The sequence below is a fragment of the Gallus gallus genome, chromosome 3 (genome assembly GCF_016699485.2).
Source record: "Gallus gallus isolate bGalGal1 chromosome 3, bGalGal1.mat.broiler.GRCg7b, whole genome shotgun sequence".
In the NCBI taxonomy this organism is placed as follows: domain Eukaryota; kingdom Metazoa; phylum Chordata; class Aves; order Galliformes; family Phasianidae; genus Gallus; species Gallus gallus.
Window position 1 is genome coordinate 71,977,475 of NC_052534.1, and position 13,255 is coordinate 71,990,729.

General features: G+C 36.6%; 2 long non-coding RNA genes across 2 annotated transcripts; one reads left to right on the forward strand and one right to left on the reverse strand.

Moving 5' to 3' along the window:
- Window positions 1-1,445: 1,445 nt before the first annotated feature.
- LOC101752274 lies at window positions 1,446-12,313 on the reverse strand. Its single transcript, XR_003074414.3, has 3 exons — window positions 9,832-12,313; window positions 5,407-5,512; window positions 1,446-5,299 (listed from the first exon to the last, which is right to left on the reverse strand). It is a non-coding gene; the product is annotated as an uncharacterized LOC101752274 (long non-coding RNA).
- Window positions 5,498-10,001, forward strand: LOC112532103. The gene is made up of 3 exons (XR_003074415.2): window positions 5,498-5,647; window positions 7,348-7,537; window positions 9,860-10,001. It is a non-coding gene; the product is annotated as an uncharacterized LOC112532103 (long non-coding RNA).
- Window positions 12,314-13,255: the final 942 nt, after the last annotated feature.

Sequence of the window (13,255 nt, forward strand, 5' to 3'; positions counted from 1 at the left end):
AGTATGAGAAAATCCCTCCATTTCATGGATTACAACCAAAGTCAGTGTTTATCCCTGAGTTTAAGCTAGAAGAATTAGCCTTAACTCATTGCTTATCTCATCTTTCTTCAAAAGATATTCCAAGGATACAGCAGTGGCAAGATTCTTTGATCACGGATTGTGTAAGGTGGACAGAGAGGTGTTTTGCAGTTCTTGCCTTGGTCCTCCTCATGCAGTGTTGGTGAAAGCAGAGGAGATCCTGGGAAGGGAATACACGATCAGTGCAACTGGGACATCTGTATGGAGAAAGGGAAGATGACACCTACAGAAGATGAGAACTTGCAGGAAGAGATGCAATACATGGTAAGGAGAAACAAAGAGCTGGGAGGACGTTCAGTGCTGACTTGCACGATAACCACTGTCAGAAAAATCATAACACCTCTACAATTAAATGCAATGAATTAGCTAGTGCCAACCAGATTTAGTTAGTCTACATGGCACAATAATAATAATGTGCATAGACTCACCCAACTATGACCTGCAATGGGATCCCCCAGCTTCTAATTCTGTGACAATTTCTCAATTGCACGCATAATCATGCTTGCAATGCCTTTGTTAATATAATAAAGTTGCATTCGTAGTTTTATATATATTACATAAAAATAATTTTAAAAGCTGTGTTATAAACTGACCTGTTGTCAAATCATTTGATTTCATTTGACCAGATGCATTTAGTGCAATAACAGGGAGAGGGAAAGAAGTTTATGATCAGCATTTCATCAGGTTCCTGGCTCAATAACAGCCCAAAATGCAACACATTTTCATGGTAACTACAAAGGCTGTAGACAATTAAAGTGTCTTAAATTACCAATAACCGACAAAAAAATGCATAAGACATTATACGGTTGTATGCTAGTGGCTTTACTGGTTTTGACCTATAAATGCCAAATTTCACATAAACTACAGTATAAACTACATATAAACTTCTTTCAAGTTACCTACTGCAGACACCTCAGACGTGAAGTACTGATATCTATAGATCATAGACAGAAAATCACCACTCTTCAACCTCCAGGAAGTGCTGTTAGACATAGGGAGCATGGCATTTGCCAAGTCCACATGCACTGTATTTCAGGGTGTTCTAACATATCCCTAGAATGTAACAAGCAAGGTCAGGTGGGTGTACTACAAAAGAATACCTGTATACGCAGGCAGGCATAATGTTGATAGTGGGATTTAATTATATTCTCATTTATACAAATGAAAATGAAAACAATGAAATTTAGCTCTTGTTTTGGAATTGTGTTGACAATTCACAGTTCAGATTTGAAGCAGTGAAGATATTTATACCACAAGTATAAAATAAATAAATAATTAAACAGAGGAACAGAAATCTCAAAAGATTTTATTTAAGTTCACAAAGACTGGAAAAATCATGAAGATGTGCCTGTAGGAAGGCATGTTACTAACTTCTAGGATATTTACAGTAAGTTTTACTGCTTCTACCAAAGACTCCCAGCAAGAAACACTGAGCCTGGGAAAACAGATAAAAGATTTTACTTCCAGTCTGCAAGAGCAACGGTGGACACTGAACCAGATTATCTGGCCAGCAAGGTGAATAAGCTTGACCACTAAGCGGACGTGATTAAAATCAGGGGTGGACAGAGTTTCCGGCAGACAATAGGAGAGCAACATAGATCATTCAATTTCACATCTTCCATCACAGCATGATTTGCTTTTGGAGTAATATGTTGCAAAGCTGGACACAAATAAATGGTAATAGCTGTCTATCCTCTAAGGCTGCATCAGATGAAATGAAAACACTCGCTGAATGTTCTTAATGTCTCAGATATTGTCAGGATATCTGTATTCATTGAGTTGTCTTCTCTGTACGTGGACATTTATTACATCTCAAATTTAAGGAACATTTTATTACAAATTATTTCTAACCTCTCCATTCTTCTTTATGCATGATTAAATTAAAAACAAAAACACCAACTTGATTTTTTGGAAGGGGCAAGGAGAACTTCTGTGCTACACAATACAGATGGTACTAAAAGAGAAACAAGTAATTCACATGTGGCATGCATATCAAACTCATTTTTTTTCCTTACATTATTTCTGCATTGGATTTTCTGTCTCTTCTCCCTTCACTTTCTTCTCCCTTATTGAATGCAAACTCAGAAAGCTTAAATCAAATATATGAAGTCACTAAGTTCAAGCAGATTTGAAATTAGGTGAAGAAAGTTCACTCAAACTCACAGACTGTATTTCTGTCTTCAGCAATTCTGAAAACAAACATAATATGTACCCATAGGAGAGAGGCTGAGGCAGCCTAAGATAGCAGGAATGACAATCCATGTCTTTTCAAATGCAATGGACTTTAATATACTTATCTTAAAATGTTGTTTTATTTCCTATTCGCTGCTAGGTGGAATTAGGCAATATAAAATTTACAAATTGTTTTTTCATTATTTTTTTTAATATCTAGGTATAGTCATTATTTCATTACTATGCAAGACTTGGGGTCAAGATTACAGTTTGTAAAAGGGCTAGGCTCTGACAGTTTATAAGAAACGATGTTTCTGTACTGTTTGTTGTCTGTTAATGCTTACAGGCAGCCACTTCTTCAAACCATCTACACTCCAGTGTGTACGTTATATCTCTCTCTTGCTGGTAAAGAATTCTGCTTTCCTATTTGACAAAAGACTCTGCTAATCTGTTGTTTGCTTCTAATTGGAATTTGGAACATTATCTGCCTCTTTAAAGCTTCCAAAAACATGTTAAAATGAAGTTGAAATAAGGATCATGCAATGCACTCAACTAGTGTCATGATGCTTAACATTGATATAGCATCAAGAAGGGCAGTAAAATAAGTTAAGGCAGTCAAGGATTTCATACTGAAATAGATACACACAAATTATAAAGCTTGGCAGTCCATACAAATCCAATGAAAATTCAAACAATTAAGATATATAAGGTAAGGCTTCATAATCCACTGAAATCCTGACAAGTATTTTGTCTAACTCATATTCAGATACTGAGTAATTTGAAGCCAAATCATTTTACATTACAAAGGACATTAATGAAAGCCTCTTAATTTAAAGATTGTCTTCCTAGAGAACCAGTCACTGACACATAACCATGTTTTATTTCCAGCTTGTGAATATTCACAGTGGAACTTCACCGTAGTGAAGATCCATTTCTCCAAGAGGAGAATATTATTTGCCCAGTTGAAACCTGAATGGGGGATGAACAAATGAAAAAACGCTGGGAAAGGACAATGATACGAATTAAAACAGCAAAGGGAATATGTGAATGAAGAAGTGAAGAAATGGAGAGTGGGGAGGAAGCAGAGAAGGGAAAAGATTATGTGTACAAGATGGCATTATTAGTCCAAAGGAAAATAAACCTTGAGTAATAATGGGACTGGAGAGAAGAAAGTGGGATCCAGAAATGTGCAGAAATGACCTAATGAGGAACTCAAGCTTACTTTAGCCTCACAATTCTCTACTGACAAAAACCCAGAACTTAACTAGTTCACAATGTGAAATTTGTAGCCCAAACCAAGCAGGTTTAGTATTATTTTACAACATAAACATACAAATATCCTTCTGCAAAATTCCCGCCTGTGCTGCCAAACCCTATATCAGAATGTGCATGTGACTGCAAAACAGACTGCAGCTGATTCATGCTGCTCCTGCAAAGGGGGATATTTTTACATCCAAATCTTTTCCCTTGCCCTTTATTTGTTGTCAGTACAAGCAGCAAAAACATTTCCTTCTGCTTCATCAGATGGCTCATTAACAACCAATTTTGAGGAGATTCTAATGACTTTACCTCACTTGCCTGTAGCCTCACCTGATCTCAGGTCTGGGGGCAATAACAGAAGCACAAAAGTCTTAGCAATTTTTAGTGTCCCTGTGTGCACCTTCACGGGAGGTAGACTGGCTGCAGAGACAAAAGTCACCAGGCTGCATTATACTGACAAGGGCAGGAACAAAGAGGGAAAACCTGACAGTCAAAAGTTTTGTGAAGGTAAGGCCTGAGTTGTGGAGCTTGTTGTTGTTTAGTTTTATTTACTGTAGAAACAACAAAAATAATGCTAACCCTTAATCATAACATGAATCTATAAACTCATTCTTTCCAGCGTGGAATAAAAATTACTGCATGTCAAAACAAATTTCAAATATGTTTATTTGAAATTTAATTATTTTATGTATTTGTTACTAAAAATGCATATATTTAACAATTTATCACAGTAGCCATGCCACTTACAGACAAAGAAACACCTTTGCCTCAAAAGGAGTTGCAAAAATTCCTAAGATTGTGTTGTGACTTAGAACAGGACACACCTATTATTTAGCTATACAGCACGATGAATATACTTTGGAACAGGAAGAAAAACCTTCTCAGAGGTAGAAACCCTCTTCTTTTCATGCTAATCCACTGTTCTGTAGTCCTATGCAATCTACAGAGCGTCAGTGATTCTTGCAAAACCTAAGTAAGAGTTTCAGAATTTTTTTTGTATTTCTGTAAAATAAATTTCCACTGGAGTTACCGCATAAAGCTAAATCAAAGCTGAAGTTTTTAGCAAACAACACTCATAATGAAGATGATAATTGGTTTATCCCACTCCATATGTTCTTACCCCTTTGTTTTTGTTTCTCTTTGATTTTCAATTTTGATGGCTTTATTGAAGCATCATGAAAAGACATACATAAGAATTTACATCATAATCCAACATGTATCAGGTCTCATACTGAAGCCTAAGCATATATAAGTGTAAAAATATATATTTTTGAAAAGTATGTAGGTTGCAGAGGAATATAATGGAAGGAAGAAAATGCCATTGTTCTGGAGGAAACATTATGTAGAGTGGTCCCATCGGGTGCTAATGCACATCCCATCCCTATTTTCAGGCCAGAGAGCCTTCACTAAAAAGACCCCCTTATTGCTTAAAAGTACGGTCCTGATCTTTGTCATATAGGGCTTCCCTATAACTCCGTCCTCAAGAAATCTCCCCATTAGGAGATCTGGAGACAATGACCTTGTCCTTGGAGATATTTCAGTGCTGTATGTTGCCATATCTAAATAATAGGCCGCACTCTTCTTTATGTTGCTTAGAAATTTCATCAAGATTTAACATGTGATGTTTCTCTGCTTTTCAGCTGACAAGCCCAAGCAGAACAGTCTGAAGCAATCCAGCACAGGGATAAACAAACCTTGAAATGCTGTAGCAAAGTCCACATCTGACAGGAAAAGGTGAAGCCTCCAGCACAGCCTACAGTAGCAGAAAGCCTCCTCTCTGTTTATTTATCTAGGATCAAGAAAGTCAATTCAGCACTTTAACAGTCATGGGCAAATATCCTCTTTAGATATGCTCTAATCATTCCTTCAGTTCCTGGAAGTATTTTCATTCCTTACCGGCACCATTCTCATCCTGCCCAGGAGGAGATGAGCAGCCTGTTCCTCCACCCAGTAATTATGTCTTTCAGACACAGGGGCACATTGTTGATGCCATCGTCTCTTCCTGACAAGAAGGAAACAAAGTTGAGTGTGTCTGTACACTGCTTTTTAACTTCTAATAAAGTCATTTAAAGTTCCAGCACATATAGCAAGTGCAAGAGGGGACAAAGCTCAGCTTCCAACATCAGTGTCCTTTGTGGTGAGTAACTAATATCCCTACCCCTGGAGAAGGACAGACCTGCAGAACTAGGTGGATCAGTTTCACAGTTCAGGGCTGCTGTCAAGTATTCCCAGCATAAAAACTCTCGAGTACAATTTCCACACAGCTTTCAGAAATGGTAGAACATCCTAAGGATTCCTGGGATGTTTAGTGATTTCATTCTGCTCAAAGCTTTCACTTGAGTGGAAGAAAAGAAATACTACGTGGTATCTTAAAATATAATAAATACACTTATATACATACCGTCTCTTTTTTTCTCTTAATGATTAAGTGGTAAATTGAAATGACTTTTTTTCATAATTTTTACATTTTATGTTCTTACAAAATGCTATAGTAATGGAGGCAGAATATGGCAGTTCAGGTTTCAGCCTTCAACTCTAAGATGTAGAATTCTCAAAATCCAATTGTTACCTTCAGCAACTCATTCTAAGCACGAAGCATGCAAAATCTTTTTTCTTACAAAAACTTCACATAAACCATTAAGGCTTTTACCTATGGACATTCACATAATTTTGCAGATGAGAAATCACACGTCATGAGTAGTCTTTGATAAAATGCAGTCATGAAAGGATAAATAATATGTAAAATAAACTGAACTCATGTAGTTAAATATATTAAACATTGCTGTTAATTTAGAAATATAGATTTCTGCTTGGTTAAGGAATAGTTTGGAATTCAAGGATCTGAACTCCTTTTCTTGTGTGTATACACAGGGACAGAGGAACTTGTGAGTTTAGGGAAGTAGCCACTGCAAACATTAATCATGCTACTTTGGTAGAAATGAGTCTATATCTGTTATTAGTCAATAAAATGTTATTTTCTTCATTAGAATTAAGCTCTGTAATTAACATTTTTTTATTCTTAATACTCTGGCAGAAACTGGCTTGACAGAATGGAGCATAAAATGTATTTTATAAACAATCCATTCTGTAATTGGATTGTCCTGAAAATATAATCCTTTCCCTCTGGTTTAAAATTATTATTTATAATCACAAGCCTTGGTAAATACAGAAATGCAGAAGTCTAAGCTCAAGCAGAGCTTTTTCAGTTCTGCTGCTCTTTTTCCCTTCACTCTCCTGCACCTAGGAGCATTTTCTTTAAGACAGAAAGAGGAAAAAGAGGAATGCACACAGAATGCTGAATGCAATCTTGCAAATGCTTCCTGGTTTTGCTCTCTCACATTTTCCTCTTCAGAATCCTAATGCAACACTTCCCTGCACCATCACTTGTTAAAGCCCCAGCTCCTGAGCTGTTGTGTTTGGCCAGAAATTAAGCAGCTCCCTGCATGAGAAATCCTCCCACTCTCAGAATTCTTAGTCCTCCTTTCCTAATGTTAGCCGAGCAAAACGGTATATCTTTATAGACACGGTACAACCGCCAAGAAATCAATTCCCTATGTTTTCCTCCCTTTTACGCTTTTAAAGAACCGTGATCAGATTTCTGCTTCTGTTTCTTTTACACATCCCTTCCAAGCTTTAAAGCAGTGTCTGAGCCCTTCCCCTCTCCTCCGCGGCAAGAAAAAATAAAACAGGTAGAATTCCTCTGTTACTATTAACACCTGAAAATATGATCATGAAACAAAAGCTTTGCTCCTCTGTCCTATTTGATGTCTTTTTCATGCTGCCTCAGTGATGGCCAAATAATTGGTTGTTCACTTGTGTCCTTGTCTCCCCCGACAGTTCCACAGATGCCCTGAACAATGCTCCAAAGACTGCTTTCAGTAGGGGCAAATCCTCATTAATCATTCCTGGCTGACAGCACAAGGGAACACCTGCATCTGGTGCAGGGACCAGGCACCGGCTTCTGGGAGTCTGCATTAAAAAGACCAACAACCAATTCAAGTGGTGGGAGTACGCTTCTAATAGCCATGTAAGAAATCTCTCCCTCTCTGGGTTTTCCTTTCATTAAATATCTAATATTAGACCTGTGGCTCATGTTGAGCTTAAAACACCAACATATTCTAAGCAAATCAGGAGATGAACAGTACTGTATGTTATGATAAATGGCTGCTAAATTCTTTATGTCTAGATCAAGCAATGTTAGCATTAAATACTGATGAACTGTCACATAATTTTCATTTAGAAATGACTGCACTTTGAGCTTCATGTCCTGTCGTGCTCATAAATATTTTCCCCTGCTATAACTCACAAATGGGCTATACTGACTACACAGATATTTTTACCCTGTAGCCCTGAGTCCACACTGTATATAAACTCCTTTCCTGTGCAAGCACATCAACCTGTCTCTCCAAAGTGTTATCAGAAAGTGTTCATAGTGCAAAAAAGTGCCATAGCCACCTCAGCACTCTAAAACCAAGTTCCAGCTTCCTATAATAACACTTCTTTGACAGAATAATTGTCAGATTTTAAAAACTGTTTGTATTCCATTTAGTGTACAGTAGGGGATTTTCTTCCTAAGGAAAATGGGGAAGGAGTGAGGAAAGTAAAAGGAAACTATTTTTTTAATTAGTAGCATTTCTTCATAAAAATGAGCTATATACATATCTAAACATTTAGGGCTATTAAAATCCATGGTAGGATTCCAACTGATTTCAATGGGGTGTAGTAGACCCTCCGGCCCTGCATCTGATCTGTGATTAAATAAGCACATCTTCCCACACAAACACTGAGTAGGACCACCATGGGCTGAGGATTATCAGCGACTAACAATGTATTTTTTGCACATGTGACTGAGCACAACTAGGCTTTGACTCTGTCAATAAAATATGTTCAGGCCCCAAACAAGAAAGCACCCAGCGGATACAAAAAAGTACCTTTTAAAATGCAGGCAATTATCACCCATGCACCACAGTGAAGATTTTAGCAAAGGTCAGAAGGGGTAGCGTAGGAAAAGGTGGTGAAGGTATATCACATGGAACTCAGAGCATTAAAGCACTGCTAGTGCTGAGATACTGTGCATACCATAAGAGTATAAAACACATCTAGGATATTAACTACAAATTTAATTTGAAAATATTTTTCTGTCATCCTACAGATTGAATTGATTTTGAAAAGAAAATATCTGGAACAACCACATTCTGAAGTGGCTTTTATTAATCTTAAAGAAAAGTAAAAGTCTGCATCTCCATTTGCAAAGCAAAATCATATTGTGTGCAAACAAGAAAAAACTTGCATGCAGAAACTTAACGACAACAAAAAAGTGTCAGCCAAGAGCAATCTACGAACTGCCATATTTGTGAAATCTAGAGTTAAATATGCATGCATATATAGCTTACACATATTTTCTTGTTTTATCTTTGTATTTATATCCTTGTTTTACAATTACTGAACAAAATTTAAAATACATTTATCTTTTGTATTCCATCATCCTGTAGGAATGGTTGCATTTGATAGATAAAAACTTTTTCCTCCAGAATGCAGATCCATCATGTGTACAATATAAGAAATGATAACACCTAAATGGTCTGAAATAAAGAGATAAAAAAGAGCTTATAGAAGGCATTCATTTGGCCCAATCTCCAGAAGCCATCAATACATGAAGTATTGCTGTTTTTGTTACAAGTTTCTAGTGTGCACTCATAGCACCAACTTTAGTGTCTATTCTTAAGAATGTCATTCCCATGTTAAGAAAACTGAGGTTTTAACTGATTTGTTCATTCTTAAGACTAGTATTTTCATAAGAACTTCAAAAATCACAGGTTTTGATACTGCCTGTCAGGACCTTATGCAAATATGTACAGAGGTGAGGACAATAAGCTAATATGTAGATGTGAGGTAATTATGTTTGTACCTGTTTTTAAAGATGGTAAATATGCTGACAATTAGTGGGCATTGGTATATCTCCTTAGCAATATACCTCAGTTACAGATGAGAACTACTTAATGTTGGAAGTCCCTTTCCAATTTTCTTTAACTGAGACATGTAGCAAATTGACATATAAGCAGGAGGCTAAAATGCAAATTCTAGCTGCCCTCAGGCACACTTCATTAGGCTTTCTGAAATCTTTTTAAATTTGTTGTGTAAATAATTTCACATATGGCTTGATCATATCTGCTGTTTAAAAATGATTTGTTTCATATATACTTCAAATATATTGGGGGAAGTTCTTCAAACAGACATTATTGAGGTAAAAATCTTGTTAAACATTATGTTGGTTGTTACTAGAAACTCTGATTATTATATCATACTAAAGTTTTGAAATACCTTTCAAAATTTCTTTCTCTTATGCCAGGAGTTGATCACATCTTGTAGGCTGGACAGCAGGAGGAGACCAGCAAGTTTTTGTCACTGCTGTTTTTGCTGTCTGCTTGCACTCTAACCATCTACATTGGATCAGCAAAGAAATTTGCACAGGATTAAAGATGAAATACACATATGAAAAAGCCTACTTTCACTCCAATTTTAAAAACTCATTTCTGTAGACCATTTCTATTCATAGCCATTTTGACAATCTTGTTAGAGGGAGTTCCCACTGAAATCACCTAACTCAGCAGTACTGGCATACAGCCCATATAGCCATGTTCACCCTCTCTTCCACTTCTTTTAAAAGTTGGAATCAGTCAGTTCTCAGAGATAAACTAAAACTTTACATACACAATTTTTCATGTCAAATGTTCTGCCAGCTTGAATACCAGGGGAAAAGTGGACTAATTCCAATAGGAATTAGATTGGAAAGCCAGAAGCCAAAATTCAGTACATAATGATGTCCCATCTTCAACCCAGCCTCCATCTGCCAGTGGTGAAGAAATGTTCTTGACCTGCTCTAAAGTACATGCATAGATCATATACTCCAATGAGGAAAAATGTCAGGGAAATCATGTAGGAAAGTTTCATATTACAAATGTGGTATTCAAAGTCAACCTAGGACAGCTTTTTATCTGTTGCCTTTATCTATCTTAGTACCTGTAGGTAGAAGATACTGCAAATAATAAACTAAAAATGTAACCAGCCTCCCAAATAATGATCACTTTCAGAGACCACATCTTGTTTTTTTCATTTCATTCTCATTCCCTAGCTACTGAAACAGCCCTATGGAGGCCAATATCTTATTCATTTATTTATTTATCTATTTATTTATTTACTTACTTATTGGGGGGTAGCAAGACATAAGGGGCTGCTTTGCATATATAATACTAGAACAATTAGCATGTCAGAGAAGAAGTTTTTTCTTACTTTTTTCCCCCCTATATTCCTTTCCTATGATTCCTAAAGCATAACGAATAATTAACTGGAATCCAATTAATGTTGATTTAGAACACCTGTTTCCAAAACCCTTTGAATAACTTTTTCATATTTTTTCTTTGCTCTTTGTTTTAAGATGAAATAAATATCCCTATTCGGTTGCTCTTAGGAGCCCAGAGATTTGCATTTTCCAGACATGAAGAGAACCTGTGAAGACTTAAAATACCAAAAGAGCCTGGTGTGTATTTTAGGATAGCAGTAACTTCTTTCACTCTTCGTTTTCCAAATTACAGTCCTCAAGGAAACAAAAGTGACCATCTTGAACACCACAACCCCACAAACTCAATTTTGTCATGATAGCCAATTATTGCCTTGGAAATCTGTGACAGTGATGGAGGAAATTAATCTTCTCTGGCTGAATATGCTTACGAGGGCAGGCACTAAAGAAAGTGCAGGTTACGCAGTAAACACCCACCGCCCATGAAAAAGGATTTTCCTGTGCCATTCACTGCAGGTCTGAGCATCTTTCATCCCCATTAGCTAGTTATCTTACTGTTGTGCAAGGACATTCGAGGACAAGGTCTCCTTTCTTTCCTTCACTATCTATTCCTGTGAAAATGAAACAGGACCTGGATCAAAGAACAAATGATTTTTAAAGCCCATCAGCATCACCATGAAGAGTTTTAAGGGGAATTGGGTTTATGTATTGCTTAGGTACCTCTAAAAATCCCACCCTGACAGTTTAGACACAACAAAGGCAAAGATGCAGTGAGACACTTTTTACCACAGACCTGTTGCGAGCCTAGACATAGTAATTAACTCTAAGATGTGATTGTAAAAGTGTGACCTACTGAACACCTTTTGGAATTAAAATATTTTTACAACTTAGGCATGGTACCATAATCCCATGATATTTAACTGAATGAAAAGAAACCTTTCCACTCAGTATTTGTTTTTTTTTTTTTCTTTTCTTTTCTTTTTTTTTTTAACTATAGCTGTCTATGAAATTATCTTACTTTGCAGAGAACAGAGGAACGTAAGTGAGGGTCTCTTACTACTCTTTATCCTTGAAAATGTTAGATTTCTTAGTGGAAAAATAAGATATCAGCAAATACTATTCAACCTTAATTTCTGATGTACTAAGCAATCTCTTATGAATCATGTAATGCATTCAAGGGATCAACTTGTGCAGATACTGAGTAACTGTATCAGAAGGGCCTGTCTCATTATATGTCTTGAGCCTTTTTCATTAGAGCAAATCTGCAAACAAACCTTGAGTGTTTAGAGTATTTTGTACCATGCTGCATGTCTAGCCACAGATACAGAATCTACCTATTACTTTTAACAGGATTATAGAAAACATGAAAGGGCACTTCCTTAAACATTGACGGTTGAGGGAGAAAAAGAGATTTTGAATACAAAATTCAAAAGAATTGGCAGAAAGAAACCTTTTGCCTCTTTAAAGAGCAGCAGCATATTAAACATCTATATTTTTGAAGCACCTTTAAAAAATTACCCTTGGCATTAGCAGTAGAGTGTTTTATGATAAGCCCTTGAAATTCAGTAATGAATGAAGGAAAGAATGGACAAGAAATAAATAGCATTATGGAGAATTAAGTAAAAAACTAGTCTTGAATTATACAAGCTGTTATAGGTAGCAGCTGGGGGGGGAGGTTACATATTTCAAAGATTATTGATCCTTTTCATGAAAAGCACTTGTATCTTTACAAAGCTTTTTAGCATCCCCAATGGTGTCTTAAGGTTAATATGAATTGAATTAAAATGTTGCATGCAATGGAAAAAGGTTTCTTACTGAGTTTCTTTCTACCATTTCTCTTACCCTGTTGTGTTTTGCTCACTCTTTTGCACTACACGAGTGCTACGCAGTCTTTAGGTTACTCTGCATTCTGATGCTAAAAACATATAGGCTGCTGCCAATACTGAGGGGAGATTCTGGAGAGAATGGATTCCATGTCTTTATCCTCACACAGGTGTAGGACTTGTGCAAAGCTCCATGCATGCAAAATATGGACTTCATATGGACCACAGAAAAGCCACCATCTCCATTAGGGAATTGCATGCATATGCAGGATTGAAAGAGCTAGAATGAGCATGTTCAAAAGAGTCTGCACACTGATGTGCAACCACAGCTCCTTGAAAGCTACCACACTGTGGACATTTTTAGGGTGTAGGACAAGAAACATATCATAGATCTTCACAGGATTAAATATTGATGACAGACTTCAACTTGTACAGCTAAAAAGAATTATCTTATAAAAGAACTTCAAATGTTGATACTCCGCAGAGGAGTGGAGGGAATAGTCCAACATCAAGAATTTTTGAAAAAGAACAAGGGCTTGATCCTTTAATAAAATTAAAATATTACTCAATTAGGAGGTTTTGTCCAAGTTTTAAAATGCATACAGCCAAGAGTTAGGTGCAGGAT